Raw genomic sequence first — 15,547 nt, forward strand, 5'->3', positions numbered from 1 at the left:
ATGGTTCATGCTGCCTACCTTGACCTGGCCAAGACATTTGACACAATACCCCACTTGGGCATGATTGATAACCTCAAGAGGTTAGGTATAAACCCTTATGTCACCTGGTGGTTAGCCAGTTGGCTCACAGACAGGACCCAGGAAGTTATAACTGGTGAGTCCACCTCTACAAAGAGACCAGTCACACGTGGAGTCCCTCAGGGATCAGTCCTGGGATGGTTTTTGGCATTCACTTCTCCAAAATTAAGGAAAATGTCAAGCAGATGATTGGAAATTAGGAGCAGTCATAGAATCCCCCATCAACACTAATGTTCTCCAGGAAGTGCTGGCACAGAAAAATAACTTGTGTCAGAGCCATGGGATAAAACTAAATGCCAAGAAACGAATAATAGAATCCTTCATCAAGCCATGTACCCCCAGTAATTATTGACAGCACACCCCAAGAGGCAACCAAAGACTCATGGAGTTTGGGACATACACAGACAGTAATCTAGCCTTTGATTGTCATGTGTCTATAGTAGTGAGAACATCATTCTCTGTTGTGCAACTTATAAACAAAGGTATATTATCTAGGTCCAAGGATGTCATTGTTCCCTGTATTCAGCATTCATCAGACATATCACTGAGTGCAATGCTTCCTTTTGGTATGTGTCCAATTAGGTATGTCCGACAACTGAAACATCCACAGGTGTTTTCAATAAAATAATATAGTACATAAGTAACATGTGCTATGCAGACTGCCTCAAAGCTCTATCCCTGTATTCTATTACCTACAGGCTGTTGACGGATCTATGACTGGCATACAAGGCATTGTCAAACCATACCTTGCTAGGCCTCCTATATGTTTACAAAGGAAATTTCAACAGAATTACCCATTCTATATGCTCAAACTTTGCCTGTGATTTATATAGGATGTGGTGGAGAGACAGGTATGTATCCCAGAGACTACCCCATCTATGAAACAGGCTCCTCATCCATGTGAAGCAGAGTTCCTCCATAACCCAATTCAAATGTAACTTGGACAATTAGATGGGGAACACAAAATTAATTCCTGGCTTGGCACCTTTGTCTCGCATGGACATAGGTAGCCTATAGGTAGTTCATCTCCAAGGCCCCTGTTTGTAAATGTTTCATCTCCAAGCCCCTGCTCACACTTAACTATGGTACAAAACTCATCAGAGATTTGGGATTCGAGGCTAGGTTTAAAAAGGGGCTTCTGATCATTAGCTTAGAACACATCTATGTTCCTTTATATATCTGATGGCCTCATCAGATCAAAACATACTTAAAGTTTTAAAACATGAGAATAAGTCTAAGATGATTTCCCTGCTTAGTTTAGCAGAAGCTTATCCATGATGAGTGGTGATGGAAATCAAACCAGAAGTAGACAAAAATCAGAGAGCAACTCAATGTGCCAGAAGAAACAAAAGAAACAAAAGAAAGAACATAAGAAAAATCACTAAATATGAAGGAAAGGAATGTGGAAAAGGGATAAATACTGTGGCAAGTACAGAGATCTCCAGGAAAAAATCTCAAGTTGATCAGGATTTGACACAGAAATTGTTAAGGAGAGGTGAACTGAAACCAAAAGATGAATGTTTAATAATGGTGTCCCAGAATAGTGGACTAGGTGTTGGTTTACAAAGTCCATTGAACACATGGGAAAAACAGACAAATGCAGGTTCGGTAAAATAGAACTGGACACAGTTCCACATCTCATTGCTGGGTGTGATACACTAATGGCAGGGGCCTGCCTACTGAAAGACGTAATAATTTGGCAAGACTGTTGTATTGGGAATTGTGCAAACATTATAAATTGAAATAGTTGCGAAGCACTGGAAACATGAACTACAAAACATCATAGAGAATCATGAAGTTTATACCACAATGGCTCACATATTAATGACAGTTCAAAAAATTGATGTGAGAAAACCAGATACTGTATGTAGTCCAGGATAAAAAGAAAACAAGTAACATTAATGATTGAAATTGTTACACCCAGTAATTACATTCTCCTGTAAACAGAGAGGGATAAGGTCATAAAATACCAGGATTTGCAGGGAGAAATGAAACCAACGTGGAAGACAGATTCCCATGCAGTTCCAATAGCAGCATGAGCTACTGATCAAATATAAAAAGAATTTACAGTCTTACTTAGATATGCTACCGATATATTACAGAAGGACTCGGTTCTGAGGACATTGTGGGTGCTGTGAAGGGAGATCCCCTTTGTTTACATCAAAGAATGAAGAAAGGCTCATTTCTTGAACTTTAATTATACCTTGATTTACAAATCGGGTCTTTTACTGTCATGGTATTAGAAATTCAAACAGTTTGGGAAGTTAAACCAAGGTAAAAAAAATGAAACGTTCAGTCTTAATTCAACCACAGATCCCACCTCTTACATTGTACCCCAACTGAATTACATCAGTACAACAGAAGCAGCATTCATGTAAATGGTATTTCATTCACAACAATTTGACCAAATAGTATTTGATTCAGTATATCACAACCACACACTTACCTACACACATGCACACATGCAGTACACATGTATACACACATGTGGGCACACACACAATATCTACTACTATTTAGAAAACAGACTTAGGATGGCCATGGTGGTGCAGCGGTTAGCATTGCCACCTTACACAAAGAGGTTCTCCAGTTCGATCCTCGGCTGGGGTGCATTCTGTGTGGAGTCTGCATGTCCTCCCTGTGGTTGTGTGGGTTTCCTCTGGGTGCTCTGGTTTCCTCACATAGACATGTTGTAGGTGGACTGGACACTCTAAATTGGACCTAGGCGTGTGTACATGCATGTGTGTGCCTTCTGTGGAAGGTTGGCTGCCAGGCTGGGAACTCGACACTGTAAAACTCCACTGCCAATCATGAGTGGACAGGTGGTGACCCCTTACCGGCAAAAGTCAAAAGAAGATTTAGAAAACAGACTTAATTTTTTTTTCTAATTTCATAACCTACAAAATGTTCCTAAGTGGTACCTTAATAATTATATAGAGAGCAAATCCTTTCAAACTGTAAGAAAAATCCATGAATCAGCTACTCTTACAATATCTGCCATTCTTTGTCATCTTGATCTCTAAAACTATACACGTCTTTCAGAACATTCAAAAGCTCTATATGAAATATTTAAATTATTAAAAAAAAATAATGAATTATAGGATTAGTATAGGCTCATAGAGAGAAGGATACTGCCTGTGGGCAATGATTGAACAACTGATATGATTAGTCAAGTGACCTCCCAGGTCCATCCTTTTGACCAAATCCACTCCCTCGTTGATCTTGTCTTTTCCAACGTTTCAAACACAATCTCCAAAATCACATTTCACTAACCCCGATTTTGTGATCATTGCCCCACAACTTTTTTTCCCATTTATGTCCTACTTCCAAATCAAAACTAAAATTAATCTGCATCAAATCTGTAAACTACCAGTATTGCAAAACTATTTCAGTGCTCTCTTCCTGTGAAAAGATCCGTATTTTAGACACCACAGATCCTAATAAAAGGAATAAACTTCTAAAACCCACTTTCTCCGGTCTGCAAGTCATTACATGTTTCCTTAAACTCTACACTTCTTAACTCCAAACCAACAAAGGGGCTAACTTATTAGTTAAAATCCTTCCGCAAACAGTGTGATGAATCCTGGCACTCCTGGAATTCTAACCCAATTCAGAGAACTGAAAACAGGATAAAAATCTAAGGAACCTGGCCTAAAAATGTATTAGAAGACATGAAAGTCATTCTATGGTATAGCTCCCATTTTTTTTAAAATACAGCCCTAAGAAATTTTGAAAAGAACTCTGTAACTGCACAAGATATAACCTGCCTTACACTTTTACAAATATTCACTTCAGCCATTCTGCAGATAATTTCCCCAGACATTTTACCAGCCTTTACAAATGTTCTGCAGACAGCCTCACAAATGTGTCCTCATTACTCCCACAATATCTTCTTCTCTTTATGTCCATTAGATCTCAGCAAAAGACATTATCCTTTTACTGCAACAAATATAGCTGGAAGGTCCCTCAGGTATAAACAACCTATGTCCATGGTTCATATACCACTATTGTGATGTCATTGTTGCACCCCATAAAACACATTTTTAATCTTTGTCTTTCTACTAGCACCATGCCTAAAATATGGAAATCTGCCATAGTAAAACCACTGCCCCCCCCAAAAAACTGCCCACACTATGATAATACTATCACCTAATTTCCATCCTCCCAGTTCTGTGGAAAATTGTGGAGAAAATGATTTACCATACTTAAAGAATACTTATTAATAAATACCGCCTTCTTTGACAAAAACAGCATGACTTCTAGTCATGAATAAGCATGGCTAGAGCCATCTGTCACTGACCAATGAAATTTTCTTTTGTCAGTGGACAAAGGCATGTTTTTGGGTACATTTTTATAGAATTTACCAGAGGCTTTGACTTAGTCATTCCTTTCTTAAAATCTACATTTCAGACCTAGTCATTAGCCCTGTTGCCACATTTGGTTTTAAAGTTATACGACTTGCTGTCATTTCTCAGTGAACTATAACCCCTGTAAATCTATCTTCTCTTCACATTTCAAAGGTGTACCTTAAGGATCTCTTCTTGCCCTCATTCTGTTTTGTATATATATCAATAAACTTCCACTTAATCTTTCTTAGTGTGCTCTCGTAGTATACGCAAATGTCATCTACCACTCCAGCCACTCCCTGACTACCTTACACCAAGATGTCTTCATTTGCGTCAGTGAGTGGATTACTATTAAAAACCTCATATTAAACATATCCAAAACTAAGCATGCTTTTAGTTACTAAACAAAATCTTAGCAGATACAAGAAAACTTTAACAATCTATGATCACAACTATCCTTGGTCTCTGATAGGATAATCAGCGAACGCTTAAAATAGCGAATGCTGTTTAATTGACCCTTTGCAATAGAAACGGCAAAATCCTAAAAGCACGGAACAGAGTTTTTTTCCCAGGGAAAAAAACACTGGGCCATTTTCGGCACTTTGCCATTTCCTCCACTGTGGTATGATCTCTGAGTTGGTATTTTTAAGTAGGGGTGGTGGGGGGCACTTAATTTTTTTATTTTTTTACAGAGCAGTGATTTTTATGGAGCAGTGATTTTTTTTTCCTTGTGAAAACATCGCTGTTCCGTCTGTTTGGCATTTTGCCATTTCGACATTTTAGGGTCGATTATACAGCATTCGCTATTTTAAGCATTTGCTGTTATAATATACACCCACTGATTAGACCCCATACTCATCTTCTACCTGCATCTTGATAATATACACATAATTCTTCCCTTTTCTCTCACACTGCAGCAGATCTATAATAGGGAAAAGAATGCTACACCCTCAGCTCAAATTCGATGTCTTTCTTGTATCAGTAGCCTCTACTAAAAATCACTAGGAAATAAAATCCGTAGATTCATTACACACTTCCCATGAAACGAACACCACAGTATAATACTAAAAAAGGCAAACATGCACCAGTTAACTAAAGAACAGACCTGTGTCTAGGATCACAATATGTTCAAACTCCTACATGAACATACTCTCCTTACTTTAACATCAAAATGAATAAGATATATTCCCACATACTGTTTAAGAAGTTTGAACAATTCAGGCCCTAAAACACAAATCCCACGCTACAAGCCAGACATTTCTGACCATGTATTCTCAATATTTTGGTCCACACCGTGGGAGTCCATAAAGACTCATCTTCTTTTTCCAAGTTCTGTTCTCTACTAAAATCTCTTTTAGTGAATCCTCAGATCATATATAGTCAACTTTAACTCTTCTCCACTCCAATTCAATCACTGAGACCTTTACTCCATTTCACACCTCTAATTTATTGCACTCTAATGTCTCAAATACTGTAAAACTTCTGTATATATTGTAGATAAATTCACTGAGTTTAGTATGTATCCAAGGCATTTCTCTAACATTGTACTGTTTTACTATTACCTCTAGCATTGTATTATTTTATTGTTACTTATGTGTTACTGTAGTCTTATCTATTTTGTATATCTGGTCTGAGATTGAGTTCTTCCTGGTAAACAAATTCAGATAAATAAATAAATACATTTTAATTCACCTGGAAATCTTACACTTCTTCCCAAGTATTTTGATACTTGACAACATGCCACAACGTAGGTCAGTTTGGAAGTATCTGTTTTGTATTCCTTATCAAATATTATTGCTGCTTGTAGTTAATCCTCGCAGGTTCTATTCTCACAAAGTGCCTTTGTTGTTTTGCTTTTATTTTCTAAATAACCATGACTTTCTGAAAAACATATTGCATGTCAAGGGAATAAAGAATTTTCCCCCGTGGTGTAAAAGATAACTATCTGGATATCACCCAAGTGACTGTCCCTGTCTGATGGCATGAAGACTGAAGAAAGTATTGAGTTATGGCAGGATGGTAGTGTGCAGATATGTCTGGCTTGCACTTCCTGCAAGATGGAGAGGGGGAGGAACTGTGCCCACTGACCTCCTGATTCAAGACACAAGGGTGAGGTTTTAGGGGTAACAACTACCATATGCAAGTCAACGTTTCCTCTTAAGCTGAAGAACAAACCACAAATAAAGCTATCCAAGGGCAGGTGGCAAGACTATAAGTCACCAACTCTCACTAGGTGGCAGTTAGGTAGAGGAGGAGTGACCCCATTATTGATAGGCTGGCTCACCTCCAGTGTAGATACCCCCTTGCTATCTCATTATAATTGCTTTCTGTGCCCACCTCTTTAAATGACAAGAAAGAACAAAATGTTACTCTTCAAGGAAGACAATACCTTCCTTCCCTGAAATGTGCTATGCATAAATTTTCTCTCTCACCTCACTAGTACTCTGCATTGCAACATATAGTTAATTTAATATACAACATATCTAAGCAAATACATAACTCTGCAGTGCCACAGCTAACTTAATGTACAACATATCTAAACATATATATACTTCTGCAATGCCACAGCTAACTTAATATACAACATATCTAAACAAATATATACTTCTCCAGTGCCACAGCTTACTTAATATACAAAATATCTAAACGTATATAGAATTCCACACAGAAAACACAGAAGGATTCAAAGACAGCAGGGAATTCCAGTATAATTCTTTCCTTTAATATAAAACCGCCAAGTACATAAGCGCTTTTGTAGCAAAGCTACTTCCTCAGATGTATACTAAAGCACATACATAACCATTTATATAATTAATTCAACAGATCACATGACTATCTACAATTACTGCTAAAAGGTATATTACATCTATAAAAAGCCTTCCATCTACAGTTGAGTACCAAAAACAAATTCATTAGTTTGTATATAAAAAACATGCAAATAAAACCTTCCAACAGTATATATCAAAAAAAATAATATATATATATATATATATATATATATATATATATATGGGTCTATCTGAGAACGTCGACAGGTCAGAACGCCGACAACGAGAACACCGACGCCAGAAGATCGAAAACGGAGAAGACCGACGGATCAAAACCCCGACGCTGAGAACATCGACATGGGAAAAGGCTGTGTATGTATGCGGTAGTGACGGACGTTAGGGTGCGAGTAAGGTAAGTGTGCGATTGTGATAGTCTGTGGGTTAGGGGCGGGTTAAGTGAGTTAGGGTTAGGGCGCGGGCTAGGTAAGTGTGCGACTGTGATAGTCTGTGGGTTAGGGGCGGGTTAAGTGAGTTAGGGTTAGGCGGGCTAGGTAAGTGTGCACTGTGATAGTCTGTGGGTTAGGCGGGTTAAGTGAGTTAGGGTTAGGGCGCGGGTTAGGTGAGTGTGCGATAGTGGCGGACCTTAGGGTTAGGGTTTGGGTTAAGGTTGTAGGTAGTTGTGTATGTGAGGTTTAGTGTTGGTTTGTAAGGATTTTGGTGTGCTTGTGTTGTGTGTGTGCTTTTGGACCGGGATTTGTTTTGTTTGTTGCTTGTCGGGATTATGGTGTGTCGGGCATGTGAGGTTTCGTGTTTGTGAAATGTCGGTTATGTGGTGTCGGTGATTTTGTTGTCGGCGTTCTGACCTGTCGACGTTCTCAGATAGATCCATATATATATATATATATATATATATATATATATATATATATATATATATATATATATATATATATATATATTAAAGCATATGGGAAATTCAAAAATTCATATACTATTTCTTTTTGTTCAAACATCTGGCTCTAAGCCTTGGTTTAATGGGTACCCTATCATTCAGGCTCCTCTCAACCTAATTATCCATTTGGATTTCATCTGCCCTGTTAAATTATTAATATCTTCCCTTCCTAATATTTTCAAAAATATGTGCTACCACCATAAAGCTAAAAAAGTGGAACTATCTGTACTTAATACATGCTTAGACAGGGCACTGACATTACTACCTTTATTAGTGTAATAGTAATGTTCTTTAATTCTCTCTTTTAGGGTCCTGTCCATTTTCCCTACATAAAATTTAAAAAAGGTAGGACAATATGCCAAATATACAACATGAGCAGTTTCACGTGTAGCTTTTATTTTGAACAGGGTGAGTATACTCTCCACTACTATCAATATACTGGCAACATTTACAGTGTCCACAGGGCATAGTACAACATTTATTCCACAATCTCTTGCTTCCCTTAGGGGCACAGAGACGCTGTTTCAGAGATTTCATATTTTTATAGACAAATTTAGGTTTCTCATCTATAATACTCCTCATAGCTCCATCAGTGGTTAACATTTTCCATTGTTTCTCTGTGATGTCTCTATAACACTTAACATGACTGGAGTAATACAGACACACTTTTAATTTGTTATTTTCTTTGTTATGTACACCCTTCTCGCTATTCCTAATATATTTCCTACCCTAATAAGGTTTAGCTCTATCACTAGTTCTGTAACAGTTCTAACACTTTCACTGACATCATTCGGAGCATAACCCCTGGCAATAAAAGCTTTCTCTAAATGTTGAGTTTGTTGAACAAATTCATCATTTTTAACACTGAGTCTTGATGCCCTGAATATCTGACTGTTAACAACAGATTTTAAACACATGAACAGGATGCATACTGTTTCTGTGTAAAAATCGGTTACAGTAACATGGTTTCCTATATAATTTCATGGTTACACCATTCTCTCCATCCATTATAACACTTACATCTGAGAAATCCACTGACTGACTTGAAGTAACAGAAGAAAATTTCAAATAGGAGGTAGTCTCATTGAGATATTCTGTGAAAACTCTATAAGACGGTATGGTCCATCTCCAAGGCAGAAAAATGCCATCCACAAAGCATCTATAAAAGACGACCTGTGGACTGAAGGGCCCTTCAAACACATGTTCTTGTTCCCATGTCACTAATACAACATTGGCGTAGCTATTGGCAAATGATGTGCCCATAGCTACGCCATGCTTCTGCCAATATATGCAGTCATTAAATACAAATAAGTTGTTTTGTAAAACACATTCTAACAGAACAGTCAATAATTCCACCTTCCTATCAGGAACTTATTATACTTCTATAAAAAAACATTTCAATATCTATAAACCATCATCATTCGGGATCAATGTAAACAGTGATGAAATGTCTAACGTAGCCAGTAATAAATCCTCAATGGTAGGTAAAGTCTCAATACATGAAAATAAATCACTTACAAATTGTTGAGTGTCTCTTAACATGTGAAATTTCATTCAGAATATGTCTAAGCTTCTTCTCAATATACCTAGAAGCTGGTTCCATACATCAGTTTCTCCCTGCAACTATAGGGCATAGTGGAGGGTACAAAATATCCTTATGCACGTTGGGCAGGCCTTGGATGATGGGTAACAATGGGTTCAAGACAATAAAGAAATACAATAAATTACTGTCAATCAATCCAGCATGAAATAAATTCCTCAATGCATTATGAACATTAACTATCATCATTTCAACTTTCGTTTGAGATATTTTCAAACAAAAATGATTGTTAGAAAACATTTCAGTCATGTTAGTATTATACCTAGTTGCATCAAATAAAACTATAGGGACACTTTTATTAGCTGGTCTAATAGATAAACTTCTATTGTCTTGTAATTTCCTTAATGCCAGATACTCATTCTTGGTTAAATTATATCCCATATTGTGCTTATTACCAGTTTTATCTTGTAACTTATAAAAATCTTCTAAACATAATTTTTCAAAAACTGTTACTAAAGAATTAGCATTGAGTAAATATGTACTTGGTTTCCTAAACTCACAAATATTACTTCTAAAACATTCATTGTCTTTAAAATTAAATTTTAACAATAAATTCCTAATAAAAAATTTAAAATTTAAAACAACTTCAGTAAAGTCGAATTTCGGTGTAGGAATGAATGACATAACTTTTGTTAGAAGGGAAATCTCATCAGTTAGCATGAGTGGAAAGATTTAAAATCAGTCGGCGTACCACTCGCTTCTCCTTCTAGCTTCCTTTTTATCCAATTCTGGCTCCGTGACCGTGACCTTTGCTGATGGACCATCCTCTGTTCCTTTATTGGGAAGGGAATAGTAATTGGCCTAAAAAAGAAGAAGAAACATCCGACCTGCCATTTCCAACATGATCCATTGAAATAAGTTCCCTGGTTAATGCAGCAACAGGCTCCTGCTTATCTGAGTGATGAATTTGAGCCGTTACTTGAAACGTTTTCTTTCTTCTCTCTGACCATCTCAGAGACTATGTTCTCGTCATGATGTCGCTCACAAGGACCAATCAGATCATCTGGAGGGCTCACAGCATCATTTCGAATAATGGACTGCTCATTACTACTACTAATGAACATATTGTTTAAACAATCATTGGAAATAGTGGCGCTAGTTAATCTAGCATCATTACTGGCCATTTGTCCATTATAACGTGGCCAAGTGAACACATTAGCAGCAGCAAAGTCAGCACAATCTCTGACTAACTTCTTCAATTTAATTTTACAGAGTCTGCGCTCATGTACAGTCACTGAATCAGTGACTTCTGTCAAAAATTTCTCAACAACATTTCTGTCAAAGCAGGATAACAGTTCATCATATTGCTTCATAATTTCAGTGGTTAACAATTTAATTTCTGATGTGGCATATTTAATTAACAATTGCATATATTTTTTAACTACATTCCAGGTTCACCTGTTGCCATATGGCTAACAAATCAGGTTAATTACTTCCTTGTGTAGGCATTACCAAAACTCTGAGCCCACGAGACACTATTTTCTCTTTTAAACATACTTATAGATGAAAGTTTTGATATTGTTGTCTCTTCATTTTAAATATATTATTTTCTATGGCACGTATTTTAGTTTTCAAAGGTACTATATCAGCTATAGCACCAGTACCATCATTACTAACCTCATGGTTATTGTCCAACAATGGATTTTCAGGATAGTGTAAAAAAGTCAAAAACTTGTTGGAATTCTGTCCAGAGTTATTAGTAACACTGTTGCCATTCCTAGGAACATAGTCAAATTCAATAATAGCATTATCATCCTCAGCTATCTTCCTGGTCGGGCCAGTGGTAAAAAAATATATAAAATTCCGCAATGCAACAGCTAACTTAATATATAACATGTCTAAACAAATATATAACTCTGCAATGCCACAGCTAACTTAATATATAACATGTCTAAACAAATATATAACTCTGCAATGCCACAGCTAACTTAATATATAACATGTCTAAACAAATATATAATTCTGCAATGCCACAGCTAACTTAATATATAACATGTCTAAACAAATATATAACTGCAATGCCACAGCTAACTTAATATATAACATGTCTAAACAAATATATAACTCTGCAATGCCACAGCTAACTTAATATATAACATGTCTAAACAAATATATAATTCTGCAATGCCACAGCTAACTTAATATATAACATGTCTAAACAAATATATAACTCTGCAATGCCACAGCTAACTTAATATATAACATGTCTAAATAAATATATATTTGTGCAACACCACAGCTAACTTAATGTATAACATATCTAAACAGATATATAATTCTGCATTGCCACAGCCGCAAACACAATGTCAGTTTATTTGACTGTTTGAAGCACCTCTGCAATAAAGTGTTTCAGGAAGAGTCCCTTGTACCATCAGCTTAATTATAGTATGGAACTACCTTGTACCCTCAGTTTAATTATAGTATGGAACCACCTTGTACTGTCAGTTTAATTATAGTATGGAACCACCTTGTACCCTCAGCTTAATTATAGTATGGAACCACCTTGTACCTTCAGTTTTATTGTAGTATGGAACCACCTTGTACCCTCAGTTTAACTCTAGTATGGGAACCGCCTTGTACTGTCAGTTTAATTATAGTCTGGAATCACCTTCTACCCTCAGCTTAATTATAGCATGAACCACCTTGTACCCTCAGCTTAATTATAGTATGGAACCACCTTGTACCCTCAGCTTGCAACCACAATCCTCCCACGCAGATCCTCTGCTTTTCTAGCTCAGCTTCCTTATATTAGGCAGTACAAAGTATATCCCCAGCACCATAATGCTGATAAAATCTTCCTTCAGTGCAATGATATATAGAAAAAATTCACCATGCTCTAACTTGCTCTGTCTGTGTGCGAATGATTTCTAGTGAAAAAACTCAAACAGAGATTGATGCTAACATACAGCTCTGGTCATCTCCCATTTTTCATTCTTGGAAATCCTACATTTATAGTCACATGCCATAATGCAGTAATAATATGTGATTTTAACCTCTCCTGCTGGTAAACTATATGACTGCATTCCAAAGGTATGGATTGTAAAACTGACAATATTCTAAGTTTTCAAAAGATTTCATAGATTTGTTTGAGGTGTGTGAATATGCATATGTGTGTGCGTGTGTGTGTGTGTGCGTGCCTGTGTGTGTTATGGACCATTTCTGGACTTGTTCTCTAATTTATACTCTTTGAATTCTAGGATAGGCTCTGGTTCCACAGCATATCTGATGAAGAATAAGATGGATCTCAGATTATGAATAGCTGAAGTGATAAATGAATGAATCCACATAATTTGGTCACATTGGCTAATACCACTAAATGGGCCTGGGTATTTGCTGGTGATAAGTGGGATGAGGACCTGGCCTACTCTGCCCTACTCATGTTACCTATGCTAAAGGTGGAGGGTTGTATGTTACGTTATTGGCTAGTGTGCACCCACCATAAAGCCTAGCAACCCCATGTCAATAAGCTAATGGCTGGTGAGTTTCCGGTTGTCCAGTTTGAGTTAGATGGGATATATAGCACTATTGAGTGAAAGCTGGACATAAAACCAATCAACTTGTCAAACATAAACTAAGAATTCTACACTCATCGTAGGTTCACTAAAAGGACAGAGCTTGGAAGTGGATGACATGATGATAAGGAGGAGGCTGGACATCCTATGTATTCAGGAGACAAGATGTAAGGGCAGTGAAGCAAAGTCATTTGACTTGGGGTCCAGAGTCTACTATACAGGAGGAGGATAACCTGGGTATGGTGTGGGAACTGTAGTAAGAGAGGCTTCAGAAGGCAGTGAAGAATATCTTCAGAATTAATGAGAGACCCATGACAATCACTCCTGTGTAATGGTATGTCAGTATTCATAATCTCAGCCTATGTTCCACAGCAGGGTTGTAACAGTGAGGTAAAGAATGCATTCAAAAAGCAGTTACAGGGACTACTAGACAAAGCAGGATGACATGAATTGGCGTTGATACAGGGTGAATTAAATGCACATATGCAGATAGACAGAACAGCATATGAGGACTGCCTGTGTCCATATGGGTGGCACAAGAGGAATAAAGAAGGAGAGGCCATTCTAGATTTCTATCTGGTAAATGGCTTGATGTTGAGCAACACATGATTCAGCAAGAAAGACAGTGGAAATCACATGCAAGAGTGGCCAGTATGCAACTCAGTTAGACTTCCTCCTAGTAAGGAAAAAGAAGTGGGATATAATCAGAGATTGCAAAGTCATCCCAGTGAAACAGTCATTCCACAGAATAAACCACTGGTTGCCACAATCAGCTGCAAGCATTGGTCAGAGAATGCTATAAGGTCAACAGAGACCAGACTGAAGACCTGGAAGTTGACTCATAAAAAAGCATAACAGTTCAAGGAATTAGTAAACACTCTAGAATCTGAAGAAGAGAAAATAGATGGAGTCGAACAAGAATGGCAGTGCCTCATAACAGTATGTGTGAGGACTACAGAGCAGATATGCAGACAAACCCGGTATAGAAATAAGATGCATAAACTAAGTTTATGGTGGAATGCAAAAGTCCAGGAAGTTATCAAAAGAAAGAAAGACTGCGGAAAAAGTGTGAGATAGAAAAGATGGACCAGGCTAGGAAGGAATACCTGTTGGCTAGCAAAAAGGCTAAGAGAGGTGTTGCAATAGCAAAGTACAAGGCATAAGAAGCACTTTATTAGTTTCTGAAAAGTGGCACAAATGAATTATATCAGGTTCCAAGGCAAAAACAGAAAGATAAAGGAGGTAGTCAGACACCGTTCATAAGGGATGCCAGATACAACCTGCTCACAAGTCCACGGGACATCAAAGGCAGATGGAAGAAGTACTTCAAGTTGCTTCTGAATGAAGAAAACTCAACATGAGCTGAACTGTCCCAGACACAGCCTACAAGGAGAGAAGAGAAGGAGCCCACCATAAAAGAAGTAACAACAGCACTGAGGAAAACAAAGTCAAGAAAAGGCTCAGATGAGGTCACAACAAATGTGATAAAGATATTGGGAGAGATAGAAGTACAGAGACAAGGTAACATCTCAGATGACTTGGGGATGGGTATATAAGTGCCAGTGTTCATGAGCAAAGGGCATATTCACAACTGTGGGCAGTATTGGGGTACCAAACTCCTATTATACTGCATGAAAGTTCTGAAGAGTTTGGCTGATAAATGAATACACAAAGTAGTAGAAAGTAAAACGGGAGATGAGTAGTTTAGATTCAGAACTAGGTGCAGCCCCACAGACCTTACCCTTACAGTGAGACAGATACCTGAGAAGAAGCTACAGATGAGGAAAGATTCCAACTGGAGATTTCTGATTTGGCAGTACTGTGGTGGTTTAAAGTCCCAGAAACACTGGTAGAATTAGTGCAGGCTCTGGACAAGGACCTAATGACTCAAGGACAAACAGTATTTGGTCTCGCAGAGGGTTTGCCAGTGGAAGTGGGTGTACATCAGGGTACCGCTTTGAGACTACTGTTGCTCATATTGGTGATGGTCTATATCAGCAAACAGGTCATAGCAAAGCTGCTGTATGCAGAAAATGTGGCATTACAGGCAGAAGCTGAGCAAGAACTTAAACATAGAATAGGGTAATGGAATGAAAAATAGAAGGTACATCAGATGAAACTGAATACAGATAAGACAGTTGAAATGGCAGCAAATGGGGAAATCAAAATAAGCTGAGAATTGGGATAGAAGGCAAAATAGTGGAGCAGGTTAACAGCTTCAATTACCTTGGAGGGGTGGTTGAGGAGAAGGGTAGTCTGAATGATGAGGTCAAAACTAGAAACAGGAAGCA

The 15,547-nt window shown here is 37.7% G+C and overlaps 1 protein-coding gene across 1 annotated transcript in view; it reads left to right on the plus strand.

Moving 5' to 3' along the window:
- LOC122816569 (ephrin type-A receptor 7-like) overlaps positions 1 to 15,547 on the plus strand; it is a 2,140,039-nt gene that overhangs the window by 188,203 nt on the left and 1,936,289 nt on the right. The window lies entirely within an intron of this gene.

This window comes from Protopterus annectens, chromosome 1.part1 (genome assembly GCF_019279795.1).
Source record: "Protopterus annectens isolate FY-2018-M chromosome 1.part1, PAN1.0, whole genome shotgun sequence".
In the NCBI taxonomy this organism is placed as follows: Eukaryota; Metazoa; Chordata; order Ceratodontiformes; family Protopteridae; genus Protopterus; species Protopterus annectens.